Source organism: Ovis canadensis, chromosome 18 (genome assembly GCF_042477335.2).
Source record: "Ovis canadensis isolate MfBH-ARS-UI-01 breed Bighorn chromosome 18, ARS-UI_OviCan_v2, whole genome shotgun sequence".
NCBI classification, from domain to species: domain Eukaryota; kingdom Metazoa; phylum Chordata; class Mammalia; order Artiodactyla; family Bovidae; genus Ovis; species Ovis canadensis.
The window spans coordinates 41,383,301-41,408,859 of record NC_091262.1 but is presented as its reverse complement, the minus strand read 5'-3'; the positions used below and the strand labels follow the sequence as shown (position 1 = coordinate 41,408,859).

General features: G+C 44.1%; 2 long non-coding RNA genes and 1 pseudogene across 2 annotated transcripts in view; 1 reads left to right on the top strand and 2 right to left on the bottom strand.

Annotated features, from left to right (window-relative positions):
* Window positions 1-25,559, bottom strand: part of LOC138423293 (uncharacterized) — a 150,961-nt gene that overhangs the window by 112,085 nt on the left and 13,317 nt on the right. The window lies entirely within an intron of this gene.
* Window positions 5,199-25,559, bottom strand: part of LOC138423292 (uncharacterized) — a 33,425-nt gene continuing 13,064 nt past the window's right edge. Inside the window, exons 2-4 of the long non-coding RNA XR_011250214.1 lie at window positions 8,728-8,927; window positions 6,700-6,863; window positions 5,199-6,145 (exon numbers count right to left, since the gene is read on the bottom strand). This is a non-coding gene — a long non-coding RNA (uncharacterized lncRNA). The remainder of the gene's footprint in view (window positions 6,146-6,699; window positions 6,864-8,727; window positions 8,928-25,559) is intronic.
* On the top strand, window positions 21,025-22,906 carry LOC138423725 (neugrin-like; annotated as a pseudogene).

The following is a 25,559-nucleotide window of genomic DNA, read 5'->3' as shown; positions in this document are numbered from 1 at the left end:
ATTTCAAACCCACCATCAAGGGGTCTGGGTATCTTTCTGCTGTTGGCGAGGCCACCATTTCCAGGCCTCTCTGGGTAACAGAGCTGATTAGGGGAGTTAATATTTAACGGAGAGAAAGTCTCAGTTTCACAAGATTAAAGAGTTCTGAACATGGATGGTGGTGATGGCTGCAAACAATGTGAATGTACTTAATGCCACAGAACTGAACGCTTAACAACAGTGAAAAGAGTCCATTTCATGTTGTATTTTACCACAGGTTTTTAAAAAAGCACTGAATATATCTGTTTTATACAATTTTCACACAACAGTAGGATACAAATTTTATTCCAGTTCCCACAGGCTATAAACTAGGAACACTGGAACAGATCTAGGGACATATGACAAAGTGCAAAAAAAATTATGTTGAATGGGTTCATAGTGCTTTTCAGGTATATTATATCCTTCTGCTCTGTATGTTTATTCTATTAATTATTGAGAGTTTGATATTGAAACTCCAGCTAAAAATCTTAATTTAGATACTTAAAAATTGTAATATACAGTGGAACTATATATAACTTTGTTCTGTATTTTCTAAGTCTCCTGTAAATGTGTTATTATACTTTCAAAATTTTAAAAATAAAAGAGAAATAAATACAAAGCATTGAAAACTTTTTCCAATAAGCGAGTCCCACACAAAAGTTAACACTGACCAGGAAATGAGGGTGATACCCAAACACTTCTAACAAGACTCTCCTTCACTAGTGAGCAACTGTGGGTGAGGATGAACTAAATTTGTTTCAATGTTACTTTACAATCAGCTTCAAAGTTTTTAGGACAAATACTAAATCATTCAGCCTAACTATTTAATAAGCAGAGCTGTTAGGTATTTCTTTTGTCCTGGAGACTATGTGAAATTAAGGCAAAATGAAAGGTGCTGTGATCTGAGAAAGTTTAGGATCCTAAGGAAGGTTCTGGTTTCATCTTAACTAATTCCATTGCCATACGATCCAGCAACCCCACTCCTGGACATACACCTGGTCATAACAGCACTATTCTCAATAACCAAGACCTGTATGGTACAGGGAACTACATTCAACATCCTGTGATAAACCATAATGGAAAAGAACATGAAGAGAATGTACACATGTGTATAACTGAGTTACTCTGCTGTACAGCAGAAATTAACACAGCATTTGCAAGTCAACTACACATCAATAAAATGGAAAAAACCCCAACTCCATATCCTATGTGGCTTCAGAAGAGCAGCTTAGTTCTACTGAGATTTATGTGTAGGACCCAGGACAGTGCAGCTCCAGGACTTAGTGCAGTGCCCTCTGGGGAGTAGCCCTCACAGGGCCCCCACACTCCATCCAGCCAGCCAGCAGTGGGCAAAGCCAGGCAGCAAACCCACTGTGTGATGTGTGAGTCCAGCCATGGTGGTCACCTGGAGGGGCTGCCATCCTGCAGAGGCCAGTGCACCTGAACTTGACCATCTGGATGCAGCCTCAGACCCTAGCCCATGCAGATGGGGAAGGAGACAGAATGTGCCAGGCAGACAGATCCCAGCCCAGGTCCCCACGTTGACCCCACCCCTTGTGACATCCCTGCAGGCAGGACCCAGCTGTCCCCTTGGCCGGGCACACTGGGCACAGGCTCAGATGGCCTCGAGGCCAGCACCCAGCACACGCAGGTGTGTCCTGTGAGCACTGGAGCCTGCACTCCTGCAGCACAGCCAAGAGGAGCTGAACAGCACTTGGCGGTTGATCAACTGCTTCCTCTTTCTGCATAAACATCCCTGTCTGTCAGATGCACACTGCCATCATGCCCATTTCAGACAGGAAGGAGGGGAGACTGAGGCTCAGAAAGGCGGGGGCTCCCAGGGGGCGCCAGAGTGAGCGGGAAGACAAGTCAGGATCTGTCTCTGCCTCAGGCCCCCCTTGTCCTTGCTCTGTCACCAGCCCTCGACCCCTGCTGCTACCTGCCCTTGCTCATCATCACCAGATCCCCAACCTGCCCCCGCCCAGGTCCCTCTCGGCTTCCCTTTCACTCCCCTGTGTCCACCAGCCCACCTGCCCAAGGGCTCTGTGAACACTGGCCACTCCCGCCCTCTCTTTGCATCCTGACTCTCATCCCCGGGGGCTGAGCCGTGAAGAGGAACTCACAGGCACCTGACATGCTGGGCCATGGGCGTGATTACCTTGTGCAGGGAGCTGCCTGGGACACCAAGGGATGAGGTGGCCTGTGTGCTGACCTGGCCACCCACCATGTCCACACAGTCCCAGGACTGGCCAGGGTGCATGTGCGCATGCAAAGACACCTCAGTCATGTACTATTCTTTGTGACCCCATGGACTGTAGCCTACCAGGTCCCTGTCTGCAGGTTTCTCCAGGCAAGAATACTGAAGTGGGTTGCCATTCCCTCCTCCAAGAGATCTTCCTGATCCAAGGGTCAAACCTGAGTCTCTTGCATCTCCTGCATTGGCAGGCGGATTCTTTACCTAAACGAGTCATCTAGAAAGCATTCACTTAAATATGGATGTATATGTGTTTTTTTCAGGTTCTTTTCACATTCAGTTTATTACGGAGGGCTGCACAGGACCCCTTGTGCTATAGAGTGGGTACTTTTTTATTATATTGTTATAAAAAGTAGAGTACGTATGTTAATCAGAACCAGCTAATTTCTCCCTGCTCCCCCATCATTTCTCCTGTTAGGAAAGCCTGTTTCTGTTTCTGTGAGCATGTTTCTATTTAGTAAACTTCATTTATATCTATTTCAAGATTCTATCTAGAGGTGACATCATGATACTTGCCTCTCCCTCTCTTACTTCACTTGGTATCATCTCTTAACACTTTCCTGTGGCTGGAAACGGCATACTTTCGTCTTATTCATGGCTGAGCAACACTGTATTGTGTATGGTACCCCATCTGCTTTATCCACTCATCAGCCCTTCTACTCCTAGGCTGCTTCCGTATCTTAGTGTACATAGTGCTGCCATGCTTGTTGGGGTGCAGGTGTCTTAAAATTTTGGTTTTCTCTGAATCTATGCCCAGGTGTGAGATTGCTGGGTCACATGGCACTTCGTGTTTAGTTTTTCAAAGAACCTTGGCATTGTTCTCCCTAGTGGATGTAAGTTCCCACCAACAGTGTAGGATTCACTTCTCTTCACACCATTTCCAGCATTCATTGTTGTAGATTTTTTGAGACGGCCATTCTGACGGGTATGAGGTGCCACCTCATTGTACTTTTGACTTACCTTTCTCTAAGAATTAGTGTTGCCGAGTATCTTTTCATGTTTTATGGCCTTTTATGCCTTCTTCGGAGAAATCTTTGACACATTTTTTAAATTGGGTTACTCTATGGACGTGAGCCTGAGTGAGCTCTGGGAGTTGGTGATGGACAGGGAGGCCTGGCGTGCTGCGATTCATGGGGTCGCAAAGAGTCGGACATGGCTGAGCGACTGAACTGAACTGAAAAAAAAAAAATATTGACCTGCACTAGCTGTTCACGTGTTTTGGAGATAATTCCCTGTGGGTATCTTTGTTTGCAAATGTTTTTTCCCATTAGGAAGGTTGTCTTTTTCTTTCATTTATGATCTTTCTGTGCCAATGGTTTTAAGGTTAATTGGGTCCCACGTTTATTGCATTCAGAATTTGCTATTTTTATCAAAGCATGTTCTGCTTGTTTTCGAGTTTCATGGCATCCATTTTTCCATTTAGATCTTTAATCTATTTGAGGTGTATTTTTGTGTATTGAGTTATGACATATTCTAATTTTATTCTCATTTTCCTCCTAGGAAGAACCTGCACACTATCCTCCACAGTGAGCTGTAAGTCACTCAGTCGTGTCCAACTCTTTGCGACCCTATTGATTATACAGTCCATGGAATTCTCCAGGCAGAATACTAGAGTGTGTAGCCTTTCCCTTCTCCAGGGGATCGTCCCAACCCAGGGATTGAACGCAGGTCTCCCACATTGCAGGCAGATTCTTCACCAACTGAGTTATCAGGGAAGTCCTCCACAGTAGCTGTTCCCAATTTCCACTCCCAGCATCAGTGTAGGAGGGTTCCCTTTACTTCTTCCCCTCTCCAACATTTATTGTTTGTAGCTTTTCAGCGGCCATTCTGACCCATGTGAAGTGATACTTTGTTGCAATCTTGAGTTGTATTTCTCTAATATTTAATAACATTGACATCTTTTCATGTGATGTTTTTTAAAAAGATGTGAGCTAAATCTACCTCTTGACATTGACTCCTTGACCATCTGCCTTGTTTTGAACTCTTTTCTGCTGACCCCCACTAGGATATTTCCCGCACAGGTGTTTTTTTACCACAGCTCCATAGGCCTTATAAGTATTAAGCACCCATCAGCACAGGCTTGTTGTTTTGGAAAGTGCCCACAAGGTGGCAGCATTTCTTCATGTCCCTTTTCTCTTCTTGTAATTTGTTATTTTATATTGGAGTAGAGTTGATTTCTGATGTTGTCAGTTTTAGGTGTACAGAAACTTGATTCAGTAATCTATAAACATCTATTCTTGTTCGGGTTTTTTTTTTCCCATATAGATGATTACAGTGTGTTCAGTAGAGTTTACAGGGCTATTCTTTAGGCCCTTTTTGATCATCTATTTGATATATACACACTAATTCATATCAAATAGATGATCAAAAAGGGCCTAAAGAATAGCCCTGTGAACTCTACTGAACACACTGTAATCAATCGGAGAAGGCAATGGCACCCCACTCCAGCACTCTTGCCTGGAGAATCCCAGGGACGGAGGAGCCTGGTAGGCTGCAGTCCATGGGGTCATGAAGAGTCAGAAACGACTGAGTGACTTCACCTTCTCTTTTCACTTTCATGCATTGGAGGAAGAAACGGCAACCCACTCCAGTGTTCTTGCCTGGAGAATCCCAGGGATGGAGGAGCCTGATGGGCTGCCATCTATGGGATCGCACAGAGTCGGACACGACTGAAGCGACTTAGCAGCAGCAGCAGTGTGTATATATGTCAATTTCAAACTCTAAATTGATGCCTCTCCACTAACATTTTCTTATAAATTGGTTTCCTACATTTGAGCCTATTTTGTAAGTTAGTTCATCTGTATGAATATACAGCTTCCACCTGTAAGTAATACAATATTTGTCTTTGACTGACCTCCTTCTGTTGCTGGCCAACACCTTGGTCTTCTCTGCCCACCGAAGCCGAATGAAAACCAGAGAGGCAGAATTTGGAAGAAACAGAATGGTGCCTTTTATTCTTAGGTAGTGGAGAGGGGAACACAGCATGCTCCTGCCTCAAGAACTGTGTCCCTAAGGCAGGTGCTCACAGTCAGGAGCAGTCAGGAGTCGGTTATGAGGAAACAAAGGTGATAGGATCGTGATTTCTTCCTCTTGCATCATGTCAAAGACAGTCATAAACCGGCATCAGTAACCCATAACTGCATCTGGCAGTCTGGTGGCTCTGAGGCCTTCTTTCTGACATGTAACTACAAGGGGAAGGCTGTTGTAAAGGTAAACATCAGATAGAGGATGTATTTAGTATAGAGTCAAGTGAAGCGTAGCTCCTGCAGAGCTAGGGAGCAGAAAAGCAAACTTAGTTACAGACATTCGGAATCAAGAGCAGTTAAAGTAAAATAAACTAGGAATGTTCAGGCCTGCTCACTGTTCTTCTTTATCTTCTTTGCTCTCAGAGAAGTAAAAAAGAAAAACTCATTCCTCTTTTTCCCTTTTTACTGCAACAACTCCCCCATCAGTTTATTCCCTCCTAACAATGGAGGAAGGGAAATACGTCATTCTTGCCTGGCTGAGGACAAACTTCAGTTTTGCTCCATTTGAAAATCACCAGCTATTCAGCCCAGGGACCATCTATCTCCTACTTTAAATTTTCCTTGAGATGTGAACCCCAAGAAATCTTTATTGGGGTGATGAGGGACAGATGGTCAGTCTTCTATAACTTCTTTAATGCTGACACAGAACTCATAGACCGTACCTAGTTGGGGTCATGGAGCTCTCACCCTGTTCTATTAAGGGGCCCCAGCGTGACTTTTGTGGTTATTCCCACTGGATGTTTGGAGGAGTGGCTGCAATCTCTTTGGGGGCATGGGTTTTCTTTGCACATCATCTTTATCTTGATGTGAATCTGTGTCATCTGGAGAGACAAAACGAAACAGGTATCTAGAAAAAAAAAAAAGAAAAACAAAACAGAGGCATAGATGAGTAAAACTGTTACTGCAGCTAGGGAATCAAAGCAGGAGTAAGAACCAAGTCTTGTTTGATGACAATTTTGATTGTGGTCTAGGCAGAGTCAGTGCTTAGGTCATCCTGTCCAAAGGAATGGAGCCATTTGGACTCAGAAGTAGTTGGAGGAATGACAACCTCAACATTAACAGACAAAATAGAAAAAATTAAGCCTGAATCCTAATTTAGATTTAACACTTCAAGGAGACTTGTAGCCAGGTAGCTGGTTGTCTAGGTTTATTTAAGTAGGTCTTAACCTTGTATTGATCATTACACATGCATTTTTTTTTTTCTGTGCAACATACAGTCCAGAGCAATTTCTCATTCTACACATGTAAGAGTTAAAAGAAGAGACCTTTAAAAAGTGGAGTGTTTCCCTGGTGGCTCAGACAGTAAAAGCATCTGCCTGCAATGCAGGAGACCCAGGTTGGATCCCTGGGTCAGGAAGATCCCCTGGAGAAGGAAATGGCAATCAACTCCAGTACTCTTACCTGGAAAATTCCATGGACGGAGGAGTCTGCTGGGCTGCAAAGTCCATGGGGTTGCAAAGAGTTGGACATGACTGAGTGACTTCACTTTCTTTTTCTTTCTTTAAAAAGTAAGGCTGTAGTTATCTGCTGCTTTTATTTTTCGAATGGCTGACGGTATTCTAAGTCTAACACAGGTCAGAAAACTCAAGTTGTTAACAATACAAGGACTTGTCTGAAATCACACCATAGTGTCACCTAGTCAGTTCCATAGCTACTCTATGTTGATTTTAACTATAATTTTTCCTTAAATAGCCAAATCGACTGTCCCTGTCAATGATGTTAATGTTTCTCTAGGTACAAGAAGATGCAAGACTCAGGGCTTACAAAATATCTACTCCTGAAAGTGTTTAACTATCTGAAGGGCTCTTTTGACAATTTTTCCAGAGCAGAGTGCCTCATTCCTAATTTCCACCCTGACTTCCTTTCAGGGGGTATTGAAGGTCAGCAGCTTCAGTGGCCATGATTTAATTTCTGTAGAGATAGATGGCAAGTGCCAACTGGCTGAGCCCCTTCAGGTTCATGAAGCTGACTATGGTTTGAGGGCATTACATGACCATTTTGTCCCATGGTGCTAGGAATGCTCATTCCAAGTCTTATGAAGATTTTGTTGATAGGCCACTAAATGTGCTGTCACTGGACTAGGCCATAAAACAGTATTCAAAACTCTCTGGACTACCTGTGCTTCTGAATCTCCTGCGGTCCAGGAAAATATTCCCTTTGGTTCTTTTTTCCCATATCTAGAGTTACACTGTTGCAATTACTGATCTTATATGGGACTGTATACTATCATTTTATCAGTGACTCAGTCAAATACTTAGTAATGTAAGGGACAACACTTATGAAACAGGCAATATACAAAACAATATAAAACAAAATAGCTAGCAGTTAATAGCAAGGCCATAAATAAGAACTTAAGAACTTCCATTAGGTGTAGCCCAGTATATACCAAAGTCATCTGACTTAGCTTGTTCTGTACCAATCCTTATTTCTTAGGGAAACTATATATTGTCCATAAGGCACCCAGCCTGTTTTCTAGTATTACTAGACTGATTATCCTTAGTATGATTTAACTGTTTCCAGCACAGAGGAGGCTTTAAAATGTAAATTACCATAGCCTGATGTTAATAGCCTCATGGCTTCATTTAAATGCTTAGTTATGAGCCAGGTATTACAATATAAACTTACTAGTTTATAAGCAGTTGGTATGCATTAAGGTTTCTTGTTCAGATGACCAAGGCTTGTTATGTGTAAGTCTGGCTGATAGACCTTTACAGCGTTTAGATTTAAGAGCCTCAGACAGCCTTCTGTGTCCAAGCTAGCTAGCTATGCTCACTGCATGACAGGCCAATGAATCTGAAAGACGAGGTGTTGAGGCAAGGAAGAGAAATTAAAATCGGGGAGCCAGCTAAGAAGATAACAGGCTAGCACCTCAAAATAACCACCTCCTCAGGGCCTGGTTGCTACGTTTTTTTAATTGGATGGGGGGAGGTAAGGAAACACAGTAAAGTAAAAAAGACTATTCAGTGCTTGCAAATGTCCCCTAGAATGGGAAGGCAGGGGAATGTGTTAAGTTTCACTTCTTTACAGTCCTTCATAGGTGGGTGGCTCAGGCTGCAGGCCATACATAATGCTTACAATAACAAAAAGGGTTAAAGTCACAGAAGCAGACCCAGTATAAATGTAAGATGAACCCTTCCAGGATAAAATTCCCCTTCTCAATGTCCATCTCACAATCTTGTGGGAGAAGGGGGGCCATTTTGCTTGTCAGATGGATCTTCCTGGGAGTGCCTGCCATTAGTGCTGGTGTTTTTAAATGTCAAGACTAGTCTTCCTTTGTTCCTCTTGGAAAAGGAAGAGCAGTTTACACCTGCAAATTTAGAAATAGTGAACTTCAAACATAAAGGTAGCATCTCAAACTAAGAAATTTAGCATCTTTCTATGCATGGGAAGATGCAAGATTCTGGGCTCATTAAATCATATTTTATATACCTTAGGTAACTGGGGCCTGTAATCCTGCATTCTCAGTTTCCTCTAGGTTCACCATAGGGAGTGGTTGGAGTGGCTGTAGTCGAATGAAGGCCAGGTGTCAGGCATTCCCCTTTCTCAGGGCCCACTGACTCACACTGAAGGGCTGCAATTGCTCATTCCATGTCTCAGGTCTTTCCTTCCTGGTCACGAATGACCATTATCTGGAAAACATTTCATGATCAACTTTTGTCCCAAGGCGTTGGAAGGTTCATCCCAATTCAGTCAAAAAATTCTTGATGTCACACCAGGTGTTAAGTTTTGGACCAGGCCCAATCAATAATTAAAATTTTCTGGATTCTAACTGTAATCCAGGAGACATTATCCCTTGTTGTTTCTTCCCATACCTAAAATCACACTATTACAATTATTTTCTCAAAGTGTTTAGTCATATTAGTTTTGTTGGAGGCCTGATTTACACACTAGTTACTGTTAAGAGACAACAATCTAAACTAAAGAGGATATAAGTCATACAGACAATGACATAGTATAGCACAGACACACAAAGCACAATCTGAAAACAAAGAACAAATTTCACTAATGATTGGTATTACTAGTTATAATCCAGTTATAATTACTGAGTGACCAAAGGAGTTGTAACTGATTTAATGAGCTATCTGCAATTTCACTGTATTGGCCATGCACACTTATCTATGACTTAATCTCTGAGACAAGCATATGTTACTAGCACGATCAGCCAGGTACAGAGAAAAAGACAGATGCTCCAAAAGGTATAATCTACCAAACTACTGCAAGTTATAATTAATTGAAGGAGTTTTACATACACCTGGAAAACACAGATTTAAACCAATAATTCTTTAAGACAGATACCATATACAACTACATATAGTAATTTACTCAGTTCTATGTAACTAATCCTTTCTGTTAACAGCTTTATGAAATCATCAGTTTTCTCAATACAATTCTTCAATTATTTTTACTCAGTTCATTAGTATGTTCTAAAAGTCAGAAACTTGTAAAGTCCTTTTTATATGAAGAGGAAACATTTTGCAAAGACATTAGAGTAAAACCATAACTGTGTATATTAACAAAACTTAAGGAAGCAAGTTTAAATCTGATTACTGTTGTGACATACAACACCTTTATAACAAAAATTATGACTAATAATATTTTATTAGGAACTTTATACAATCTCTAGAATATCTGTACCACTTACCATAAAACTTATTTATTTATTGGAAAACACTTCCTTTATAGTTTAACATACCAAATGACCTTGATTAGTTTAGTATCTCCCTTTGGGGTCCCTCAGGGGCCCTTTGAAGCACCTCAAATTTAGTTAGAGGTCAAAGGAACTTTATTATAATTTGATCTTGGAAGCCCTGTCAAAGGAACACACAAACATTTTAAAATACAGCAAGGCCATAGGTCACTGTGAAGCAGCCAAAGTGACAATAAAAGATCCCAGAGGCAAATACAGATTATTTAAAAGGTAAATAAATTGAAATCTGTTATTAAAGGCAGTTTAGCATCTTCAGAAAACTTGTCTGTTTTAACAGAGAAAAACCAAATTTCCATTTCACACCAGCTTAAAGGTTCATTTACTGAATTAATAACTTATTTTAGACTTAGTCAATCCTGACTGATCACCTACAAAACCCCTTCTGGGGTCCATTTTCTACAAACCTTTCATCACTTATTTCAGCACTTTAAGTTTTAAGTTTTAGAATATCTGAAAAGATCCTAAAACATATTTCTAAAAGTTTTTTTCACATTTAAATTGGGCCTCCACCCACTTGTGGGTGTATCAGTTAGCTTCCTGATATGTTACAAAGAGTGTACTGAGGCTCAAGGTCTATTGGAAACTGTCTAGTCTACCATCCTGAAATTATTTGACTATATTCAGCCTGTGTAATGTCCTTAGATTATGTCATTCTTTAAAAGATTGTGCCCTGCTCCTTTTCTTCTGTTTCATTTCCCCCGTCAGATTGTATTCCCATATTCTCATGGGAAGCAGAGAGGTGAAGGGCTACCTTCTGTAATTGCTTTAAAGCTGACTGACCCGCAGAACTCTTCTCTAATGGGGGCCCGCCCTCATGTCCATGGTGACGGCCTGTAAGACCTGTTAAGACCAGTGAATCAGAGGAAGAGGATGGTGAAGAGGCTTCCCAGGAGGAATGTATTGAAGGGGAAGGTACTATCCCTTCCAACCCATCTAAGGAGGCACTCTCAAAGGCTGGCTATAATGCATTTAGGAATGGAGTTCCTTTCTCCATCGTACCCAAGAAAATTCCAAAGAAAATCATAACCCCATCTGAGCCAGATGATTCAGAAGGTGGGAGAAGAAAGAGATGGCCAAAACACAGGTAACCGTCCCCTTGACCCCCTCACTTGCCCGTCTCCAGAGGGTAACCCTCTGCCCTTCAGCAGCTGGGCTGGGATTCAAAGTCTTCCCTTTAGCCGGGGAAAGAAGACAGGAAACAGAGATCATTAGCCTTTTGGTACAACAAAATCCAGAACCATTTGAGATGGCTTGGTTTAGTATTTCAGCATATTTACATTATCCTGGTCTTTCCCAGGTGGTGCTAGTGGTAAAGAACCAGCCTGCCAATGCAGTAAACACAGCTTAGATCCCTAAGTCGGGAAGATCCAGCAGAGGACAACATGGCAACCCACTCTAGTATTCTTGCCTGCAGAATCCCATGGACAGAGATGAGCCTGGCAGTCTACAGGGTTGCAAAGAAACACAACTGAAGCCACTTCGCATGCAAGGTCTTTCCTTTCAGTGGCTTCCAGAGAACATAAATTGCACTGTTCATCTGTGCGTGATCTCTTCATCTGGGTGCCTGGCACCCCAGGGTCCTTTTCTCCCTCTGCCTGATTTCTGCTCTTCCTCCATTCCACATAGCTGGCCATGAGTCAGAATAACTGCAAGTATGAAAGTGGTAAGCATCTAGCTCATCACTCACACCACTGGGCATCAGAGGATATTTTGGGCTGCAGCTTTCACTCAGAAGATGTCCCACGATTTGCTCCCAGCCCCTAGATCTCGTTAGGCTGACTTATGACCTGGATTGAGCCTCCTGGCCCAGCTACCGACAGCTGAAACATCACTGTTCCAATTACTCTCAATGCTAGAGTGGGAACCTCCAGTTAGCTGACAAGGAAAAATAAAAATCACCATCACCCCCACCTCCTTCATAGGTTTTTATCAGCGATGCAACGAGACCAGGTTAAAACTGTGTTTTCAAGGCATGTTTTGTGGGGGCTTCAGCAATTAAAAAAAGAAGAAAAATCACCAGCTAGTTTAGTCATGTCCTCCTCTATTTATCTCCAATGGCATCTGTGCAAGGAGTCCCCAAAGTACTAGGCTACCAGTGTGACCCCTTCCAAATGTCAGCTCCCCAGGCCAGAAACCCTCCTACTTGAGAGAACTGACAGAATAGAGAGCCAGGCTCTAGTTTTCAGAACAGATTTTGGAAGGGCCCCAACAGCCTCACGAACTTGGAATTGTCACAGTGGTAACTAAACTGCAGAACTGAGGTTAAGAACTGCCTGCCCTGTTCATCCTGCTCTCCAGTCAGGTCTGTTCCTTCCCTGAGCCAGCTGCAGTCCCATGGCTTGCTTCCAGCACCCAGGCTGACTCCACTAACCTCCATCTCTCCATAGTGTGCTGGGCAGTCCAAATGTCCCATGGCTTGCTTCCAGCACCCAGGCTGACTCCACTAACCTCCCTCTCTCCATAGTGTGCTGGGCAGTCCAAATGTCCCATGGCTTGCTTCCAGCACCCAGGCTGACTCCACTAACCTCCCTCTCTCCATAGTGTGCTGGGCAGTCCAAATGTCCCATGGCTTGCTTCCAGCACCCAGGCTGACTCCACTAACCTCCCTCTCTCCATAGTGTGCTGGGCAGTCCAAATGTGTGGCCTCAAGGAGGTGGGGAAGGACGAAGGGTGGCCTGTGCACTCAACAGACTGCTCTGTCTCAGTGGAACAATTCATGGACATGAGGAGGTTTCAGGTTCAACCTCCCTAATCAGTACTTTGAATCTGACCTTTTGGAGCAGGAGATGCGAAAGTAGACAGCAAAGGGAACCTTCCACAAAGGTCAGGGACAGGACAGAGGCAGAGGGGGCAGGATCCTTGCAGATGACAGGGGACTCATCTGTGGAGATCCGGCATCCATCTTTCATGTACCTTGTAGCTGCTACCAGTACACCTGGACGCTATGGAGTTGAAAGAAACTGAGGGAGAGGAGGAGCTGGAGCACAGGAAGGCCCTGCTTCAAAGGGAAACTCTCATCCAAAGTCTGGGGAGTGTAAAGCAGCTCACCTGCACGCTACACCTCAGGCAACAGGTCCAGAACCCCCCCCCCGCCCCGAGTGTCAGGCGAGGGTCCCTGGACAGGGTCTCACCGGACAAGGGAACAAGGGCTGTAGCGGCACATGGTGGTGACCACAGCCGAGGAAACTAATGGGGTGGTCTGGCAGTGGAGTCCGGGAAAAGCCGTGTATCCTGGGCCTTGGGAAAGGGTCTCTTGGCTCCTTTTGCATCTGTTCCAAAGCGTGCTTGTTTCTAGTAATGACATCCAGCCAAGGGCTGTCTCACTTACAAGACATGAGCTCTCTATCTTGACTGACAACTAGTATGTTCAAACTACCGCACAACTTCACGATTTCACACACTAGCAATGTAAAGTTCAAAATTCCACATCACTCCAGGTGCCATCTGCAGAATGTCACCTGGCTAAGAGATCCAGCAGCCATCGACCCCTGCTCACTGTCAGTGAAGACATCTGGACATCTGAAAGCCAAAGTCAGGCTCCTGAGCCTTAAGTATGCCAAACTAGCCTTGGTCACTCTGACCTGGGTTAAGTCCCACTAACAAACGTTACAGCTGGGGTGTTCCCCAAATACTCTATGATGCTGCCAACAGTATGGGAACAGGGGAGGGAGTGGAACCATTTATTTACCTCCTTCTATGTACTAGACCAGAGAAGGCAATGGCAACCCACTCCAGTACTCTTGCCTGGAAAATCCCATGGACAGAGGAGCCTGGTAAGCTGCAGTCCATGGGGTCGCTGAGGGTCGGACACGACTGAGCAACTTCACTTTCACTTTTCACTTTCACGCATTGGAGAAGGAAATGGCAACCCACTCCAGTGTTCTTGCCTGGAGAATCCCAGGGACGGCGGAGCCTGGTGAGCTGCCATCTATGGGGTCGCACAGAGTCAGACACGACTGAAGCAACTTAGCAGCAGCAGCAGCATGTACTAGATCCTGGTGATACAAATTGCAGAAAGAGTCCTAGCAGTCAATACATGTAACGGGGACATGGACAAGTAAACACACCAGTTACAATACCAAACAGTAAAGACGCTGGAGGAACGCATGTGATGCCATTCCCCTGTGTTGGTAATCAGGAAAAAGGTTGGGAAAGAGGTGATTGTGTCTCTTCTGCGAATACCAACTCAGGGGGGACCCATCTTTCCACTGCAGAAAGCCAAGCCAGCAAGGCCAAAGCCAAAATCCTGGCAGGATCTGTGCTACCCTCTTTAACCCTGAGCCAGGTTATCTCTGCAACAGGAAAGAGTTGTTAAATGGCTCGTGGACTGAATACACTTTGCCCTCCATGCTGGACTCTGGACACAGAGCAGCTGAGGTCCGAGCCCTCACTCTCTGCCCTGCCTCTGCACGCTTGCTGCAGCAAACCCCTGTACTCCTTGCATCAGGCAGCAGGAGTGAATGCAGGAAGGAAGACCAACACTCAAGCTCTGCTGGAGAACCACCCCACCTCGGGTTTCCAAAGGGGCAAAGGTGTTAACTGAGTCCAAGCTCTCTCTGCTCGCCTAGTGACAGGCCAGTGAATCTGAGAGACAAGGTGTTGAGGCAAGGCAAGGAAGAGACTTTAATCGGGGAGCTAGCAGACCCAGAAGATGGCAGGCTGGTGCCTCAAAATAATTGTCTTATTTAATACATTGATGATAAGACCTGTCTATATTATTATAATTAGATCAACAAATTTATACCAGGTACTAATTTAAGATTAAGTACTTCCCAGTTCATGTGAACCTGAAACTCCTTTATCTTGTATTTAGAATTGTTTGGTTTATAAGCGTTTATTACTATTACTTAAGCCAATTAAATAGAGCTCTTTTTACAGATGAACCACGCCAATGTTATTCAAATATACACACACACACACACACACACACATACATATACACACACAAACAGCGAGGCCTCCAAACTGGCTTGTCCCGTAAAGGAAAAGCCCAGATCGAAGGGGAAAAATGTTCCTGGTGTGTACACGGGGGCAATTTGCCCTCCAAAATGGAGCCCCTCGGCTCTAACACAAAAGGACACAAAACAAGCAGACTGGCTGAACCAGCTATTGAATCGGGCAGACTCACCCTACAAAATAAATTGAGTCCATTGACTCCAGAAGTTTGTCCTTTCCTCGTCTCAACTGCTAAGCACTAGGGGCAGCCAGTGCTGCTTCAGGGAACTTTGAAGCAGAGAACCTCAGGACAACAATTGGTCCCAACAACTGCTAGAGTCTTGCCCTAATATTCCCTGATTGGGGCCGGCTAGCCAGGAGCAGCAAGGTTCCTGGCTGGCTAAGCCAAACTGTTACCAAGTCCAAGCTCCTTCTGCTCGACGCATCACATGCCAGTGAATTCCAGAGACGAGTTGCTGAGGCAAGGAAGGAACTTTAATCGGGGAGCCAGCTGGCCAAGTAGATGGCAGGCTATCGCCTCAAAATTACCATCTTGTCAGGGCCTGGTTGCCAGGTTCTTTTATGGATCTGAGATGGAAGGGTGGTAGAGGTGGGTGAGGAAATAAAAGTAAAGAGACTATTCAATCCTTGCAAATGTCCCCTAAAATGGACAGTCTTTCACAGGTGGGTGGCTCAGGTTGCAGGCCATTATAATGTTTACAGTAACAAAAAGTGTTAAAGTCATAGAAACAGACCCCAGTGTAAATTTAAAAATTAGTCCTTCCAGGTTACACTTATTCTCCCTGGGGAACATTCTCACAGTCCTTCCTTGACTCATTCCACAGGTGAGAACAAATCCACTCGATGAAGCTGTACCAACAACACCATGAGGATTCCTACCTGGGGTGATACCAGGGCTTACATGGGGAAGTACCGCCCTTCTTTAAGCACGTTGGCTTCCTCTTCCAGAACAGCTGCTTCCAAGGCCAGGGAGGAGTGTGCCAGGTACTGTGCCCGACCTTCTCTGTCTGCCTTGTGGGGGCAGATCCCAAATCTGAATTGCTCCTCAGCAAGGTAGAGGGGAAGCCCGATACTTGAGGAAAGAGGAAATGGGGTTATCAATTCTACCAGACTCTTTTCTTTCCATCTTGAAAAAATAGAAAGGTTTTTTTTTTTTTGAAGTATAGTAAATTATAAAGCTGAGACACCACACACCCCCCCCACCCCCAGCAAATGTCACAGCACCAAATGTCAGGATGGTTTATTTCTCTTCCTCGGTTCTTGTCTAGTCGCCACAAAAATTGAGAGCTATGAACCAAAAGGTGTAGAACAACAAACAAATTACAGCTCAGTTCAGCTCAAGCAGACAGATCTTTTATTAGTCCAACACAACCGAAGAAGTCCTCCTCATTCTTCCTATTGATCCCGCTTGGCTTTCCCCTTTAACATGTCCAGTCTCCTCCTGCTTGTGCCCAGTGCCAATTACAAGTTATATAACAGCAAGCAATATTGTTTATATCTTCCCATAATTCCATCTGTTATAATTAGATGTAGAATATTCATGAGCCCTTAATGCCTAAGGTTACTTGGAGAGTCCCACTTCTATCCATTATGTGCTTAGGGAGCCTGCAGAAGAGTTGAAAAGTCCCTGTGGTTATTTTGCAGCATATCTGTGAGCTCTCCTGGGTGTGTCTGGGATGGGAGTTTAGAGATGGGTTTGCATCCCTTTCAGCCAAGCCTCTCCTTGTTGCTTCTACCTAACTTCCTACCTAAGAGTTCTCTCCCCAATGCCCTGAAACAACAGAAAAAAGCCATCCAGTTCCAGAAAATTCAGAGATAAATGGAGGTGCCAGGTGCCCTGCCCAGGACCCAGTCATGGGAAGCCATGGAGCAGCTCCGAGACAGACTAAGTTTTTTGTTTTGAATACATAATACACTACATATGGCTCAAAACTGAAACAATATAATGGGGCATATGCTTTGAGAAGTGTTAACCCTCCTAGTGTTCTATGGATCCTCTTTTTAATAATTTTTTTGTGTCACTTTCTAGGTTTCCTTCTGAAAATACAAGCAAGCTCATAATATAGAATGTTTTCACTTTTGTAGTCTGAAACAGGATCTATAAATACTTTTCTATACTATGCTTTATTCACTCAATACATTCCATTCCACTTCTCAAAAGAGTGCTCCTCATTCTCTTTTGTAGATGCTTAACAAACTGTAGTTTATTTTACTGGTCTTTTATGGTGGGCACTTGAATTGTTTTCACTCACTCACTAACAAATAGTGCTCTAGTACATAAATTTGTGTGCACATCAATCTACATATCTGCCAGAAGTATCTGTTATTCACATTCCCAGAAGTAGGGTTGCTGAAGCCAAAGGTAAATGGATTTGCATTTTGATAAATATTGCTAAATAGTCTTCTTTAAGTCATGTTCCACTTTTCATTCTCATCAGAGTAACTTTGGGGTTGAGATTTAGAATAAAGGGTGTTTTATAAAGATGATCACAATTTTATGAGCCTATAACACCTCTCTTCTGTCAACTTCCTGTATTGAATACCAGCCTTTTCAACTCTTCCAAATTCTTACCTGTCAACTCCCCTTTGGGGATCAGTAAATCACTTTTTTTTCGGAGAAAAGTCAGGCCATTAGGTTAAAAAAAAGCTATTAAAGGCTCTTGGCCTCCTCCTTACCTTCCACTCTCAATCTTATACTCTATTCACATCACTGGGGAAGTGGCTGTCCTTCACTTATCTAGGACCTGTCCTTTGGGTGCTCTAGGTCAAATTACTACCTAATTCCTCACAGACCTCCATCTGTCAACTTACTGTTGTCGGTGTTGTGGGTGGGACTCAGTCTATCAATAACCAGTGCTGTGGCTGGACCAGCCCTTGCAGGTCTGAAGATTACAAGATTCCCTTCAATAACCATCAAGAAACTATGGTGGTGGGTGAGGGAAGTTTAACACTTACAGGACCTGGAAATTACACGGCAAACCTGAGGCCACACCGCACGGTCATGGGTAGAGAGAACAAGGGCCTGGAGTTCTGTTTTTATTGGGGTTGATTGCTGGGGCCTGGAGGTTTTTATTTTGGGGAGTGGATCCTATGGTTTTGAGGCCTCACTCTTTATTGGTGAATTTAACAGGAATTTAAGGCATAGGAAGAGAAAAAGCAAGTGGCCCAAGTAGTTAGCGGTTATTGTAGTCAACCATAAATCTCTCAGAGAAGGCAATGGCACCCCACTCCAGTACTCTTGCCTGGGGTCGCTAAGAGTCGGACACAACTGAGCAACTTCACTTTCACTTTTCACTTTCATGCATTGGAGAAGGAAATGGCAACCCACTCCAGTGTTCTTGCCTGGAGAATCCCAGGGACGGGGGAGCCTGGTAGGCTGCCATCTATGGGGTTGCACAGAGTCGAACACGACTGAAGTGACTTAGCAGCAGCAGCATAAATCTCTAAAACAAAGGTGCCTCAGTGTGTGTGTTGGGGGGCGGGGGCAGGGGGGGGGGGTGGGCGGCGCAGCACCCAGTCTTTTATCTGTTGTATGCCTGGCAGTGTATTTACTGAAGACAGCCATCTTTGAAGAGCAGGCAAAGCTTGCAAGCAAAGCTTCAGTCAGTCACTTGGATTACAAAAAAAAAAAAAATGAAACCCAGCTGTCAAGGCTACACCACACTCCCTCCTTAGTTCCCTCCTGGCTGCCTGCTCTTAATGAAACTGCTCACAAATATATCAGTGACTTCCTCAGTGCTAGGAATAACTGACTCTCAAAACTTGAGCTTGCCTAACATTTCTCAGCATTTGACCTTGTCTGCATTCTTGAATTCTCTCTTGACCCAGGGGACCACTCACCTACTGGTAGGACTGGTTTTCTGTTTCCTCCCTGGGCTTCCCTTCTTCCTCCTGTGCCTGCAGTTTTTTAAGCTGTGTTCTGGGTTGTTTTATCTCACTCTGCCTGATGCCAGGTGGCTTCAACCACCTCTGCTGTTGGTTTCCAGATCCGTTGTGTCCGGGCCAAGTTGTCGTTCTGAATCTATAGTCAGCTGTGCACTAGACATTGCTGTATGGCTGTCACACAAGTTCCTCAAACTCAACGTGTACAAAATAGAATCACTCTTGTTTCCTGACAGTTTCACTCTGCTCCTGTTTTTGCTATATCCCTGAATGGTCCCACCAATCACCCACTCTAAAACTACTGACTCTCAGCCTATTTCTTAACCCAATATTTAGTTCCTTACCAAGTACAACCATTTGGTTTTCTTAAAATATATCTCAAGTCTCTTTTCTCCTCTGCTCTCGTTGTCCCCGCCTCAGTTCAGACTGCCTGAATTACTGACAGCCTCTTGCCTGATCTTTCCACCTCTGGTCTTCAACAAAAAGAAACACTGTTACTGAACCAGGTAACTGAACCACATCTGTTTGCCTGATGCAGGGCAAACCAGTGCTGAGACCCTGAGGTCTGCAGCAGAGAAAGCAATTATTTACAGGCAGCCAAGCAGGGAGACGGGAGAACAAATCTCAAATTGGCCTCCCTGAAGGGATAGGCTTAGGATATTTATGGGGTAAAGAAACAGCGTGGCGGGACTTCCTGGTGGTCCAGTGGCTAAGACTTCATGATCCCAATGCAGAGGACCAGGGTGCAATTCCTGGTTGGGGAACTAGATTCTGCATGCCACAGCTAAGACCCAGGGCAGTCAAATAAACAGACATTAAAAAAGAGAAGCAGGGTGATTTGAAGCTTCAGGAAAGGTTACTGACATTGACAGGTCATTCAATGGACACTTGTGCAGGCCCAGGTGAATGTTCAGTGGTCTCAACTAGTTTGAGCTGGGCAAAACTAGCCCCGTGTCCTGAGTAACAAGCAACTATTACTACATCGACCCCTTAGCTGAAGTGCTGACTATAAGGGGCAGTTAGAGGAGTTGTATGATATATTTTCTAGGCTGTGAAGCTGGGAGGGTATGCAGTTTGCAGGAACAATTAAAGCACTCTTGGTCAGTGAAAGCAAGTTACAGGTTATTATTACTCATTAATATACAGATTATAGTTCAAGGAATCTAATTAATGACTGCCCCCTATTTGACTTCACTGGGTTGAGCTTCAAAATGAAAATTTGCTCATGGCATTCTGCTGCTTAAAATTCTTCCTTTGTTCTCTGTTGCTCTGAGATAAACTCCAGAATGCCTGAGCGAGGCATGGTCTTCCTGCAGCTCCCACTGTTACACAGATTGAGCTCCTTCCAACAAAGGTGATGTGCTTCCTTGTATTTCACCTGCTGCCTGCTCTACCATCGGTTACTTTGACCCCTTGTTCCTCTCCTCCCCTCTGCCAGCTTTTTACAACTGCTGGTTTTCAGACCAGCTCTAGCGTGGACTTCCTGAAGCAATTCCTGGGCCACCACACAGGTGTGGTGGTAGCCTGTCCCTGCTTTTCCTTCCCCAGTTCTCTCCTAGCATCCTCTGCTGGGATTCTTCTCATAAGTGTTGCCATGTGTTAATACATCTGTCTCCACCACCAGATTACATGTGTTTTTTTGGAATGTCTACTTAGGGATAGGCCCTGGGCTGGATATTTATTAAACATTGTATCATTCAATCAACACAGCAGTCTTTTTTGTTTTGTTTTTGGGTGCTTAGTGGGGCAGACAGGATCTTAGTTCCCCAACCAGGGATCAAACTCACCTGCACTGGATCTTCCAGCTCCCTGCATTGGAAGCACAGAGTTTTCATTACTGGACTATCAGGGATGTCTGAATCATATGTTCTTTGAAGGGACAGACTTGCCTGTTCTTCTTGCATCCCCAGGATCTAACTGGAACCTGCCATGCAGTGAGAGGAATCCAACTGATATAAAATGAAATGACTAGGAGCAATTGGGTGCTGCTGTCAGCAAAGAAGAATGGACTGTAGCCATTTAGTGGTGCAAGACAGAGACTGCATTTGCAGTTTTTCGAAGAGTTCTTCTTTTCATGTATTTATCACGAGTGTCACATTATTCATTAACTGTTCTGATAGGAGACGTCTTCACAGATGGAAAACCTGCTTTTTTTTTTCATAGGTATTTACACAGGGAATATGCAGTCTTGGTCAGTTCCCAGATTGGGTGAAAGCTGTGATATCAGCACCATAGTGATCCAAAGGGTTTTAAAAAGCAAGTTTGTACCCACATTTGAATAGAAACTGAAGTAGGTTCAAAAAGTTCTCAAGAAAATCGGGCTTGCCCGCCTGCTCCGGTAGTTCCCAGGCCCTAGGGATTGCTCCAAACTACTTTCTGTAGGCCAGTCTATACTGGGGCTCTTTACTGATGCCCAGGGATGAAGCCTCATCCAAAGGCCATGGTCACAGCACAGCTTTGAAAGCTATACAACTGAACACTCAATGATCAAGGAGACAGAAGGAAATGAATAAAGGAGTCCAGGGCCTGGAGGAGGGGAGAAGAGCTTTATGCCTGTTGCTGTTGCTCTAGGTCACCCCACCAGCGGCTGTGGGGGCGCCAGAGGTTGGAAGAGCTGAAGACAGGGGACCAGATCTTCAGCAACAGTTGTGCAGAGGAGACGAGAGTTCTTCAACAGCAACAGCAACGGGAACTTCCAGTACAGAATCTGAGTCAGAGACATGCCATGTGACACACAATCAGGCAAGTATATTTGGTCTGCCTGGGTTTCTGTGTATGGATTATCCACCTGGGAAGCAGGGGAAACGATGAGCATGAAATGTTGGATGAACGGTTTGAATCTGACAAAAGGCAGAGGACTTCACAGAGCAGATGTGCCTGGGAGTGGGGCAGTGACCAGCCAGGTAGAGTCCAGCCTACTGGAGCACAGCCCCTGCTCTGATCCACATGGATCCTCAGGACTCACCCTTCTCCCTTGCGCTGTGTGTTGAAACCAACCCATACTGCACGTGTTGTTACATGTTTCCATGATACCTGCAATATGTTTGGGAGGAGATCACCTCTTTTTGTTTTACCATCTGAGCCACCAGGGAAGCATTCTTTTTGATTAATGAACACACAGTTCTGGAACTGCTTAGTCAATCAGTTATCTTCATTATGTGCAAAATGAAGCAAAATGTAACATAGCAGTCTGTGTTAATTTGTACTCTGTGGGACTGGGAGAGTTTACCTGGGAAGGGAAGGGAAGAGGCACAGAGTGCCTAAATGTAGGGAGAGAGATGTGGCCAGAGGAATCACCAAAAAAGGGCTCTGTACTTATCAGCCCTGCTCAGTGAAGGACTTTGACACCTAAAAACTGGATATTAGGCCCCCCTAAATCCCAAAGAAAGGCAATGCCAAAGAATGCTCAAACTACTTCACAACTGCACTCATCTCACACACTAGTAAAGTAATGCTCAAAATTCTCCAAGCCAGGCTTCAGTAATACGTGAACCGTGAACTTCCAGATGTTCAAGCTGGCTTTAGAAAAGGCAGAGGAACCAGAGACCAAATTGCCAACATCCACTGGATCATCAAAAAAGCAAGAGAGTTCCAGAAAAACATCTATTTCTGCTTTATTGACTATGCCAAAGCCTTTGACTGTATGGATCACAATAAACTGTGGAAAATTCTGAAAGAGATGGGAATACCAGACCACCTGACCTGCCTCTTGAGAAACCTACATGCACGTCAGGAAGCAACAGTTAGAACTGGACATGGAACAACAGACTGGTTCCAAATAGGAAAAGGAGTACGTCAAGGCTGTATATTGTCACCCTGCTTATTTCACTTATATGCAGAGTACATCATGAGAAACGCTGGGCTTGAAGAAACACAAGCTGGAATCAAGATTGCCGGGAGAAATATCAATAACCTCAGATATGCAGATGACACCACCCTTATGACAGAAAGTGAAGAGAAACTAAAAAGCCTCTTGACGAAAGTGAAAGAGGAGAGTGAAAAAGTTGGCTTAAAGCTCAACATTCAGAAAACGAAGATCATGGCATCTGTTCCCATCACTTCATGGCAAATAGATGGGGAAACAGTGGAAACAGTGTCAGACCTTATTTTCGGGGGCTCCAAAATCACTGCAGATGGTGATTGCAGCCATGAAATTAAAAGACGCTTACTCTTTGGAAGAAAATTTATGACCAACCTAGATAGCATATTCCAAAGCAGAGACATTACTTTGCCAACAAAGGTCCATCTAGTCATGGCTATGGTTTTTCCAGTGGTCATGTATGGATGTGAGAGTTGACTGTGAAGAAGGATGAGTGCCGAAGAATTGATGCTTTTGAACTGTGGTGTTGGCGAAGACTCTTGAGTCCCTTTGACTGCAAGGAGATCCAACCAGCCCATTCTAAGGGAGATCAGTCCTGGGTGTTCATTGGAAGGACTGATGCTGAAGCTGAAACTCCAATACTTTGGCTACCTCATGCGAAGAGTTGACTCATTGGAAAAGACCCTAATGCTGGGAGGGACTGGGGACAGGAGGAGAAGGGGACAACAGAGGATAGGATGGCTGGATGGCATCACTGACTTGATGGACATGAGTTTGAGTGAACTCCGGGAGTTGGTGATGAACAGGGAGGCCTGGCGTGCTGCAATTCATGGGGTCTCAAAGAGTTGGACACGACTGAGTGACTGACCTGAACTGAACTGAAACACCCAGTATCAGAGAAGGCAATGGCAACCCACTCCACTACTCTTGCCTGGAAAATCCCAATGATGGAGGAGCCTCGTAGGCTGCAGTCTATGGGTTCGCTAAGAGTCAGACACGACTGAGCGACTTCACTTTCACTTTTCACTTTCATGCACTGGAGAAGGAAATGGCCACCCACTCCAGTGTTCTTGCCTGGAGAATCCCAGGGATGGAGGAGCCTGGTGGGCTGCCATCGATGGGGCTGCACAGAGTCTGACACGACTAAAGCAACTTAGCAGCAGCAAACACCCAGTATAAAGCTGATCCTCTTTTAATTGCTGGGGCTCTGAAAAAGATTGGGGTGTGGGGGTCTGTCCAAACACAAAAAATACAGGGCAGGCACAAGCTTTACAGGCTCTCAGCATAACCTCCTGCCACTTCCAAAAGCTTAAGCAGAATCATATTTTACAGTTTTTATCAGATTTTTACAAGGCTCTAGGCAGAACAGATAACAGATTACTTTTATAAATTCAGTCTCAAGGGTTTTTGGATATACCCACAGCCATGCAACTCTGATTGCATGACAGCACTGAGACTTGAACCCAGGTCTCACTCTTAATTTAAGGCTTCTAAAATTTCAGGAATCCTGGCATAATTTCTGTTAATTTACTGTTTCTTTTAGAAATACTTAATGAATATAATCACCAGAAAGTGATCTATCAAAAGACAAATAGAGGCATATTCAGGCAACATAAGAGTCCAATGACAGTTCTCAACAATGTCTCATTTTAACAATTTACCAGCAAAAATGGGCTAGTCAGAATTTAATATATATGCATTAGATATATACAGAATGCTTTTCTAATGAAAACACTGGTATCCCAAACCTGTCATTGATAGTCTGTTCATGCATCTTGTTGCTATTTCAAATGTCATTGATAGCAATTATACTATCACTGACTGCTGTTAACTGGAGCATTTGCTCAATATAAGTTGGCAAGGCCGTGTAACATGCCAGTCAAAGGAATTCAGGTTCTGGTAACAGAGCAGTAGCCACACATGGCCTGTGTTCTCACCACTCTGTCACTTTCATGTAACTTACAATAAAAACAATGGTATTTTTACGATGTTAGAACGTAATCTGCCATTAGAACCTTAGAGCAGCAAGATGCTATTTGACTGCTTAAATAGGCATTTCTAATTCCTGCGCATCATTTGACTTGCCCTTTCCTAGGGAACTACAAAGAAATAGAAGCATTTACTCCTACCTTGGATGTTTTCTATTTACCTCATCCCCTACCATCCTAATGCTCACTAGCTTAAATCTTTTGCTCTCCAGCTTCCCTGGTGGCTTAGAGGGTAAAGTGTCCGCCTGCAATGTGGGAGACCTGGGTTCAATCCCTGAGTCAGGAAGATCCCCTGGAGAAGGCAATGGCACCCCACTCCAGTACTCTTGCCTGGAAAATCCCATGGATGGAGGAGCCTGGGAGGCTGCAGTCCATGGGGTTGCACAGAGTCGGACACGACTGAGCAACTTCACTTTCACTTTCTTATAAATGCTGATCTCAGGCTTTTCTACTTACTAGTTTGTTGTCCCCAAATTTTCACTTGGCTGTGTCCTTACCACTCAGGTCTCAGATCAAATGTTACTTTCATAGGCCTTCCCTAATCACCCTAGTCTAAAACAGCTCCCTTCATGGTCTTAACTATCACCACACCTAGATTAGTTTTTCCCAGTATTTGAAATATACTAGTAATGCATAATTCATCATCACCTTCCTTGCCCCATTAGAAAGTAGATCCCAAAAGGGCAGGAGACCTGTTTCATTGCTGTAGTTCCACCCCCAACATAGTTGTGTTTGATTTTTTTCCCATTTTTAAGAATTTTTTTTTTTTAGCTGAATGGCAAGTGGGATCTTACTTCCCTGACCAGGGATTTAACCCATGTCCCCTGCAATGGAAGCATGGAGTCCTAACCACTGGACCTCCAGGGAATTCCCCCAACATAGATTTCAATATTGGTTGAGTGAATGA